The 9,139-nt window shown below is 31.7% G+C and overlaps 1 long non-coding RNA gene across 1 annotated transcript; it reads right to left on the reverse strand.

The window, feature by feature from the left end:
• Window positions 1-1,377: 1,377 nt before the first annotated feature.
• LOC137020328 (uncharacterized) lies at window positions 1,378-7,029 on the reverse strand. The gene is made up of 3 exons (XR_010895187.1): window positions 6,976-7,029; window positions 5,875-5,973; window positions 1,378-1,483 (listed from the first exon to the last, which is right to left on the reverse strand). It is a non-coding gene; the product is annotated as an uncharacterized lncRNA (long non-coding RNA).
• Between the last annotated feature and the right edge of the window lie 2,110 nt (window positions 7,030-9,139).

Below are 9,139 nucleotides of genomic sequence, written 5' to 3' on the forward strand. Positions count from 1 at the left end.
TTAGTGAAGAGAACATAGACTTGCAACTCTGGACAGACAGGTAAAATCACCTATTAGAGCACGAGGCACATTGACCAAATATATATAAACATAATGTATAATAATAATGCCAAAACTCATCTAATAAAAATGTATGTTATGCTATATATATATATATATATATATATATATATATATATATATATATGTATATATATATATATATATATATATATATATATATATATATATATATATATATATATATATATATATATATATATATATATATATATATATATATATATATATATATATATATATATATATATATATATATATATATATATATATATATATATATATATATATATATATATATATATATATATATATATATATATATATATATATATATATATATATATATATATATATATATATATATATATATATATATATATATATATATATATATGTTTGGTTTTCATATAAACAAGCTCTGCTGTTATGATGTATTTTCAAACATTTTCATTTTTATTTCAGTAGCTTAAACATACATTCACCTACAGTAAACTTACAAGGAGGCCTCAAGATAATAGGTTTTATTAAAATGATCAAGCTTAGTTGATTGATTTTACTGCAGACCTGCATTTTATTTCTTTTTTTCCATTGAGCATAAACCATATGAATTATGTGTATGCAGAGCGGTTTATTCTTTTCAGTACAATATTAAGATTCAATAGCTCAAATGTTTCATAAATATTTGTTGAACAACAACAGAAAGGCAGTCATAACTAACAATTTTACAAACAAAGGCTGAGATTACACTCAATTTTCACATCACATTCTACACAACATACCAAACAATAAATTAAAGACAAAAGAAAAGAGAGAAATAGAGGGGGGAAAGTATAGGGGAGTAGGAGGTTTTTATATTATAGATCCAAAATCCTCTAATAAAGAAAACAAATATTTTGCTTTGGGATGTTTCATCCTTCTCAGTGTCTCCAATATATATATATATATATAAACCTCTTTAAAAAAAACATGAATCTAGGTGGAATATGGAAACATGTACAAAAAGTGCACAAAAATGTTGCTAAAGCAACAAAACTGGTGTTGAAGCTTTCATATTGCAGTTATAACACCATAAATCAATCATGTGATGAAACAAACCTCTCAAAACACACCAGTTATCAGCTGTACAATCATATACTGTGATTTCTTGACTTGTGTTGAACGTTAGTTCCAGAATTCAGGAAGTAATTTGTCATTTTTCCCATAACACTGATCCATTAGGGCCTTAAAATGGCTGCTGCAGACACTGACTGATTCCTGTGGAAATAAACAATGAGGATGATGAAGAGGATGATGGTGGACGCGGCGCCACCTGCTGCTCAAGTGGAGAACTGTGTTTATTTGAGCTGTTCAGAGAAGCATCTTGTGAACTGTGACATCTCTTCTTTTGCCTCTCTGAAAGATCGAAACACAACCTCGTCTCCTGGAGGAAAAGTTAACAAGAAACACAATCAATTTCTTATTTTCAATCAGTTTCTTGTTTACAGCATGTCAGGGATAATTGCTGATTTAGTGAGTGGAGATAATGTTATAGATTTCAGGAGAAATTTGAGGGTTACAAGCTTTTATAAACAAATTATTCTTGAATAAATACAGGAACATATGCAAATAAAACAGAATACATTCTTGTATCCCAGGTTAATGTTCAGGATAAACGATAAGTAAGTACACTCTAAAAAATGCTGGGTTAAAAACAACCCAAGTTGGGTTGAAAATGGACAAACCAAGCGATTGGGTTGTTTTAACCCAGCGGTTGGGTTAAATGTTTGACCAACTTGCTGGGTAGTTTTATTTAAACCAACTATTATTTAAAAATTGCTATATGGCTAGCTTAAAATGAACCCAAAATAGTTGGGAAATTAAAAACCAGATGCAATTAGAGGCAACAATAATAGACAAAAGCTGAATGTTTATTAATAAGCTTTAATATTTTATTAATATAAATGTAATAGTTTAATATAAATGTATTAATAAGCAATTTAATAAATGCTTATTGTTTCATAATTATTCATTGAACATTAATAAATGTTAATTTCCAACATACTTTGGGTTAATTTTAATTAAGCAATACAGTAATTTTTAAACAATAGTTTAGTTAAATAAAACTACCCAGCAGGTTGGGCAAACATTTAATCCTACCGCTGGGTTAAAACAACCCAATCGCTGGGTTTGTCCATTTTCAACCCAACTTGGGTTGTTTTTAACCCAGCATTTTTAGAGTGTAATCTGTACAATCAACCGATTGTGTTTCTGTGGCTTTATAAACGCTCTCATCTGTTTATTCAATCATCAAAATATAGGCTTTCCCTTATTATATGATCATATTTTACCCTGAAGTCTTGATGTTGATTTATGCACACATTATATATCAACTATCCGTACACACTGTAAAAAAAGAAGAAAAAAAATTCACCCTTAAACTCTGTTATTTTTGTCACTTCTCAGAATGATACAACGTTTCGAACACTCTACAATAAATTCCGTTAGTTAATACATTTTGTAACAATACATTTGTTACAGTAGCCTATTTATTAATCATTGTTTGCAACAGTTCATGTCAGCTCAGGTCCATTAAATAATATTAAAAGATACAACTTTTGATTTTAATAATGCATTAGTAAATGTTGAAATGAATATAAACTGAGATTAATGAATGCTGTAGAACTATAGTTCAATGTTAGTTCATGTTAACTAATGGTAACAAATCAATGCATTCTTATCAAAGAGCTTGAATTAGTCAAATATGTAATAAACAAACATGCAAGAGATCAGGATGTGTAGAAATGGGTAAATGAATGGGAAAAGCAATTGGTAAATGTTGACAGCTAAATCTTATAGATGATGATCTGTTCATATTTTTACTGCTTGCTGAACTAGTTCTTTATATAAAGTCGGATACAAGTGTGTTCAACTTTATCTGCATACACACAGTACACTCATATAAAGCAGTGTATATCAAATCTCAACTGCTTGATTGTTTATAACACTTAATCATTCAGCTCTAATCTAATAAATGCAACTTTAAGGTATGAATATATTATAAACATTAACATCATGATTTTCTGTAGAAGCTGCTTTGAAATGATGTGTGTTGTGAAAAGCGTTATACAAATAAATCTGACTTGACTTTTGTTGCATGTTTACTCCAGCAGGTGGGGCGTTTACCATTAGTACTGGCAAATATTTCTGTGTATATTTTAAGCATAAACTCACTTCATTTTATTTCATTTTTCATAAAGCAAGACTTAATATCTTGAGTCATTTTGCTTCGTCAGTAAATGCATCTTGATTTAAGAATGTTTAGATATTTGTGCTGGAAAACAAGACAGAAACGCGGAGTCTGCATCACAGCTTTCAGTCTGTATCATTTGTAACGTTCAGTTCTGTTCCTGCTCTCGATCACTGACCGCATTGCAGGCCTGAGGTTTATATAGGCTTCATCATTTCATACAGCGACACATTTAGCTTGAAATAGTCCCTCGCCTGCAGCGTCCCATTAGCAGACCTGTGAGTCTGTTCTTCAGTGGACATCAGCGTTACATCGTGTCTTTAATAGATGATTCTGCTTTGTGTCAGAACAGGGCAATAAGACCCTTGTTAGAGTCTCTGTAACTCTTCTGGATTTATATATATGATCTTTAAAGAGTTCATTCATTTCCCCCTTGAGGTCCATTTATAATAAGTTTTTTTTTTTGTTTTTTGTTTTTTGCATAAGTCATATTTAAATTTTTCATGAGCTTTTTCCACCTATTTGAATAAATGCTTACAGTATGTTTCCACTGTATATCAGAGGATTTTATCTCAAAATATGAAGGGAAAGATTTGATTCTTCAGGGCCAAAAAGAAGGAGCATGTGCTGCTTAAATTGTATTCATAATTTAAAAGAAAGAAATAAGAAATTATATTTGCTTAAAGAAAATTCAGGTTTTTTTTTTTGCATTTTGACATTGTTGTAATGACCATTAAACACATTTCCTTCTAAATTCTCATCATTGTGATGTAAAAAAAACAAAAAACAAAAAAAAAACTATGATATATTATTTAACACTCTGGTGCTGTTCGGCCATTTTTGACTGAAAAAGTTTATGTTTTGTTTTTTGTTTTTAACTATTTTTTACTAAATCGGAATGGTATGAAACTTTGTAAAGGTTTTGGCACTTGCTATGTGAACACAAAAAGAAAATCACAGACATGATTTGAAAAGATTACATGGTCCTGAGAGAAATAGTCACACTTGTTCCTGTCAAAAATGAGCGCATTGAAAACAAATGCAAGACAAATCTCATCTAGTGGAAGCATTTGGTACTGCGCCCAAACTAAATCTGACTGAAAGCTAATTTTTTTGCGATATCAACCTCAAATTTGGAGCACTGCTTGTTTAAATTTATGGCTTTGATTTTCTCAGTTTTGGGGTAAAACATGTTTTGGAAAACATATATTTCATATAAAATGTAACTAAAAATCAACTAAAATACAAAATAATCAACTAAAATAGTACATTCAATTCATTCAAATAAAAAATATATATATATCTGTATTTTTTGACCCCAACACAAGTAGCAGCAGGGGGTTAAACTCTAATGAATTCATACTTTTTTTTTTTTTTTTTTTTTACAGTAAAACAGTTAATCATGAGAATGACGATTGAGATTAATGGGAATTACAAACCCCCCTGGATGCATTATGGTTTTGGTTATGTGTTTAACTAATAAAAAATAATGTTAAGATGAAAGAAAAACTTTTTTTCTCTTGATCTTTATGGGCCAGTTGTTCAAAAGTAATCTGATCGGATTTCGGCCATTGGATTGGATCAAATCTTGAAAATGGGTTGTTCAAAAGGAAAAAGGGATTCTGAAATCAGATTAGATCACAGAATCCAATTCTAGTTTTAATCTGGATCAAACCTTCAGTTTGTGTTGTTCAAAACTTGTCAGTAGGATTTGGATAACTTTGATCCAAAAAACAGGATTATCCTGATCCCAACAGGGGGTAGGATTTCAAGGTGGATTCCACGTGGAAAATGTAATAAAACTTTAAAACTGTTAAAAAAAATACAACATTTATATCATGTAATATACATACACATTTTTTTTTATTTTGCTCTTGATTAGTTTAACTGTTAAATAAATTAGAAGTAGACATTAACCTACATATTTAGCCTTTCTGTAACATTACTGTAAAGTAAAAAAGATTTTGGTGCCATAAAACAATCCCCAAACAGCTGTAAATATCCAACAAAAATATTATATTTAATTCAAAACCCATATTCTCTCTATCATCATGTCCCTTTTGGGACTCCGTAGAGCACTGGTAATCCAGATTTAGTAATCTGGAAAAGTGTGTATCTGGATCATGGTGATCCAATCCAATTTTTCTTTGAAAAACCAGCACAAAAGTATGATGGATTACCTGATCCTGGATAGCAAAACATGGGATTTCCAAATCCAGATCATTCTGATCCAGATTAAACTTTTCGAACAACTGGCCCCATATTTTTTTGTGCAATTGATCCTAAACATTATCTGTACATCTTATTTTGTATATGATGTTGTTCTGGAACATAGAAGCTTGTTTCTGCCACAGAATAAAAAAAAGATAAAAATGATTGCAACTATCTATTTCACAATTCTGACTTTTTTCTCACAATTACTAGTTTATATCTCACAATTCTGAGACAAGAAGTCAGAATTGTGAGATAAAAAGTCGCATTTACATGATTTATTTTTTTATTCAATGGCAGAAACCAGCTTTTATTGGAACTGGCAGGAGTGAGGATAGAAAGTAAAACTCAACTATGGTTATAACTGGACTTACCACATGATGTCAGTATAAACTCACAGTTTCTCCTGCACTCCATCAATCACGTGTCTCTGTTGTGTGGGTCCGATGAGAGGATGTGGAAGTTTTCACACCCTGAAAACAGACCATAAAAACAACCTCTCAGATGACAGATCTGAAAACTTACGCCCTAAACTGAAAAAATTAAGATGTGGGATCAATAGTGGGTCACATGTGTCTTGTGCAAATACATTGGATGAAGTATGATGTTTTTTTTTGTGTTGTAGTTTTTTGGGTTGTTGCATGAAATGCTTTAATATTAAAAATGCTTTCTTTGTTTGTTTGACTTACTAAAAGGTGAAACACTGACACTTTCAGAACATTGAGCTGTCGGATTCTGACTCAGCCAATCACATGAGTTTGGGGGCGGGACCATCTGTTTGACTGGCCAATGACAGGGCAGTAGGATTATTTTTATAAATAACTTTTGTTAGTCATCATTGTTTGATGACACTAGTGGCACAGAAATAACACACAGCAGATTCACTGCAAAAAACGATGTTCTTTCTCAGTATTTTGTCTTGTTTTCCAGTACAAATATAAACATTCTTAAATCAAGATACATTCACTGGAGAAACAAAATTAAATGTATCAGAATAAAGCAAGTTAATGCTTAAAACAAGAACAAATATCTGCCAATGGGGTCAGAAAAATCTGATTCATTCAAAGGGAAAACAAGATTATTTTTCTGACCCCATTGGCAGATATTTGTTCTTGTTATAAGCATAAACTCGCTTCATTTTGATCACACATTTTCAGAAATCTGTGTGTCAGAACATGACAATAAGACCCTTATTAGAGTCTCCATATTGAAATTATGTAACACTCAATTATATAACACTCATCTGTTTTTATAAATACATTTATATGATCATTAAAGGGTTGCAACATTTCATGCAACATTTTATGATAATTCATTTTCCCTTAAGGTCCATTATAATGTTATAATGTCATGTTTAAAATTTTTATGACCCTTTTACACCTATTTTGAATGCTTGCTGTATGTTTTCACTGTATACATCAAATGCTTTTTTAATCTCAAAAGGTGAAGGGAAAGATGTGTCTGTGAATCTGAACCTCGTCTCTTCTCCTCCCCGGCTGATCATCCAGGTCTTTCCGCGTGACTCTGGCCTGATTTCTCTGCTCCCTCAGCAGCTCCTGGACTCTAAAATACACATAAACACACAAACACATCCCTACAGTGTGTGCTGAATGAAGAACAGGCCTTAAACTGCACTCAGAATACCAGGAATATAGTGCACACTGCAAAGCATCATCTTTTTCCTCAGTACTTCTGTCTTGTTTTCCAGTACAAATATCTAAACAAGTGCTGTTTTTAATATGCTTTGAGACAAACCATGTCCAAATTCATAAGTCAACACCAATGCTGAGTATTTTCTCTTTAAAACTGCAGTGATCTAAAGACAGTTTTTAAAAAAATGTGGTTTGTGTTGGTGTTTCTTATGTCACCAACTACCGAAGAGAAGCGAGGTTATCCCGGTATATTTTTCTGTTGGTATGAAAAATCGGGTAGATTTTGCAATATAGCTGGTGTATGAGGTATATTACGATGTTATGATGAACTATATGCCTTTCTCCGCTGACGTTCTGAGTTGTCCAAAGCATTTGTAAGGATGCTGATTTTCAGAAGGCAGCCGTCTGACTCTGTGATGGTGAACGGGAACATGGTTTGTGTAACGTTAGCAACACATTATTGGCTGTTTGATAACGTAGTCAAGAAAAGGGGTAATCATATTAATTACTGTTATGTGTCCGATGTTGTAAAGAGCGATACAATTGTGCAGCATTTGAGCTTGTGCGAGTGAGTGGAGGCGGGGCTAATTAGCATATTCATAGATCCTAAGCAAAGGGCTAGAGTTACATTCAAGCTATTTCAAAGGATTAGTCCACTTTTAAATAAACTTTTCCTGATAATTTACTCACCCCCATGTCATCCAAGATGTTCATGTCTTTCTTTTGTCAGTCAAAAAGAAATGAAGGTTTTTTGAGGAGGTCCAAATTCGAGTTTCAGTGCAGCTTCAAAGGGCTTTAAACGATACCAGATGAGTAATAAGGGTCTTATCTAGCGAAACGATCGGTCATTTTCGACAAAAATACAACCGTTCATGCTTTATAAACACAATATCGTCTTGAACGTACTTTCCGTTTCCGCATTCTTCAAAACGCTTACGCTGAATGTTCTACGCCTATCCTATTCTACTTACGGAAATAAACGAAACTGGCCCCGCGTTCGTTCCATAAGTAGAATAGGAAAGGCGTAGAACATTCAGCGCAAGCGTTTTGAAGAATGCAGAAACGGAAAGTACGTTCAAGACGATATTTTGTTTATAAAGCATAAACGGTTGTATTTTTTTTTTTTTTTAAATGACTGATGGTTTCTCTAGATAAGACCCTTATTCCTCGTCTGGTATCGATCGTTTAAAGCCCTTTGAAGCTGCACTGAAACTGCAATTTGGACCTTCAAACAGTTGGTAGCCGTTGAAATCCACTGTATGGAGATTTTTTTTTTTCTTTTACGACTGAAGAAAGAAACTTTATGACTGAAGAAAGAAAGAAATGAACATCTTGGATGACATGGGGGTGAGTAAATTATCAGGTAAAGTGTATTTAAAAGTGGACTACGGAAGAGGATTAGGGCCAAGCAATAATAAAAAAATAAAACCATCTCAAGATTAAAGTTGTTAAATTTCGAGAAAAAAGTCGAGATAAAATGTTGAGAATAAACTCGTTAAATTGCGAGAAAAAACTTGTTAGATTTCGAGAAAAAGGTCGAGATAAAATATTGAAAATGAAGTCATTAAACTACGAGAAAAAGTCGTTAAATTACGAGAACAAATTCGTTAAATTATGAGAAAAAAGTCGTTACATTTCGAGAAAAAAGTCGAGATAAAATGTTGAGAATAAACTCGTTAAATTACGAGAAAAAAACTCATTAAATTACGATAAAAAAGTTGTTAAATTACGAGAGCAAATTCGTTAAATTATGAGAAAAAAGTTGTTAAATTACGAGAACAAATTCGTTAAATTATGAATTTGTTCATATAATTTAACAACTTTTTTCTCGTAATTTAATGACTTTATTCCCAACATTTTATCTCAACTTTTTTCTCTAAATTTAACAACTTTTTTCTCATAATTTAGCGAATTTGTTCTCATAATCTAACAACTTTTTTCTCGTAATTTAATGAGATTATTCTCAACATTTTATCTCGACTTTTTT

The sequence above is a fragment of the Chanodichthys erythropterus genome, chromosome 5 (assembly GCF_024489055.1).
Source record: "Chanodichthys erythropterus isolate Z2021 chromosome 5, ASM2448905v1, whole genome shotgun sequence".
NCBI lineage: Eukaryota > Metazoa > Chordata > Actinopteri > Cypriniformes > Xenocyprididae > Chanodichthys > Chanodichthys erythropterus.